The following is a 1,672-nucleotide window of genomic DNA, read 5'->3' as shown; positions in this document are numbered from 1 at the left end:
TTATGGATAAAAATCCCAGGCCTATTTTTGCCATATCATCCCACCTTCACGCGAAATAGATTAAATTCGAAAATCAAACAAGTAATAAAAGAGAGATATACTCAAAAGAGAGGATGTCCACGTCAGCCAATTAAATCATCCAATTAGATACTTCCTTTTTGCCATGTCATCCCATCTTCACGCGAAATAGATTAAATTCAAAAATTATGGGCTGCTAAAAAAACAAAATGGCCCATATTCATCTGGCCTTACCCTAATGTTCATTATTATCGTCTTGACTCTTCCACTTCGTCTTCATCCTCTCAACGCCGACTCGGTTACAACTCCAATAATAAACACCACCAATTAATTACAAAACGAAATCCCTTCGAATTTCTTTCAGGATTCCACCATCATTACATAAGCCGACTGCAAATTCTCGATAGTATATCCAAGAAATAATTCCAAAGCACTTTCCGATATGAAGGCTCTCCGTTGTAAACAAGTGATGGTCACATGTCTGCTATGCTTTTGGGTGGCCAGGGACCTGAAGAAAATCGGCGAGCTTATATGGTTTTAGTAGACGGAAAAGGTACGCATAATAAAGCTTAATTCATATTATATGTTGTTATTGCGTAAACATTATCAACTTAGAAACTTTTTCTTTTGTTTTTTCCCCTTTGATTCAAGGTTCCACCGTCGCACACACATGCTTAAATAATATTTTAGTTGCTCTATAAATCTCAAAACCATAAAGTTGCATCTTTTACTTTTTATTATGCAGATGGTACTCGGAGAAGCTCGTGAAATGACAGTGGGGTAAAGAAGACCGTGTTTCTGAGTGGAACAATTACAAGTGGAACAATTACATAGACTCTCTCGGTAACTCACTACTCTACTTCTGTCCTTTAGCTCTATTCATGTTTAGTCTGATGTTCCTAATCAATTCACAAGTTCTCTCGCTGAGTTTCGTTTTTCTCGGTTTTCATGTATTCAAACAGGAGGAGTTATATGGAAAACTTCTCACTCAAATTTTGGAGGTTTCGGGTGAGCTGAATCCATCCAACTAAACAATCTGATGCAAAAGAATCCAGTTGATACTTGACCCTTAATGTTTCTCAATAACATTTTCTTTGAAACATATCAATTGAGCAACTTTTCATTTATAGGAAAGCATACAGAAATCTATTACATAAGAAGGCAATCAAAGTACAAGGAGAATGCTGTATTCTTTATTTGGGAACCTTCTTCATCTTCCTCAAGCTAGGTATGATCCGTCAAAACATAAAACAGCTGACGCAGTAAAGTTAAATACGAATATTTTTTCTTTTATTTCGCTAATTTATGGTGATTTTTTCGAAACGTTGATTTGTGAGGTAAGTAGCAACTAACGCCACCTGTAGTTGCTGCGGTTGGCATTGATAGCTTCAAGTATGAAGCATCAGTTAAAAAGGAGCTAAAAATAGAAACCGTTTTAGACGTTTGGCATCAATTTCTCCAGGAGTGAGATCCTCTGTCTCAAGCACAACGAAGTAAATAAAGAAGAGAGACAATACTCAAGCTCTTAGAGAACTAAAACATCCAAAACTCATCGTCCGAATCTTTATAGTGTTCTATTGCTCAGAAATAAACTTTACGTATGTTGTCCTATATCAAAATGGGGAGCCTCTAGACACAAACAGAGGAGAGTCTC

At 36.6% G+C, this 1,672-nt stretch overlaps 1 long non-coding RNA gene across 1 annotated transcript; it reads left to right on the top strand.

Moving 5' to 3' along the window:
- Positions 1-478: 478 nt before the first annotated feature.
- LOC106303122 lies at positions 479-1,239 on the top strand. Its single transcript, XR_001262470.1, has 4 exons — positions 479-571; positions 764-861; positions 981-1,072; positions 1,149-1,239. It is a non-coding gene; the product is annotated as an uncharacterized LOC106303122 (long non-coding RNA).
- The last annotated feature ends 433 nt before the right edge of the window (positions 1,240-1,672 follow it).

The sequence above is a fragment of the Brassica oleracea genome, chromosome C1 (assembly GCF_000695525.1).
Source record: "Brassica oleracea var. oleracea cultivar TO1000 chromosome C1, BOL, whole genome shotgun sequence".
Classification (NCBI taxonomy): domain Eukaryota; kingdom Viridiplantae; phylum Streptophyta; class Magnoliopsida; order Brassicales; family Brassicaceae; genus Brassica; species Brassica oleracea.
The sequence above is the reverse complement of the archived record's forward strand: the minus strand, read 5'-3'. Positions and strand labels throughout refer to the sequence as shown.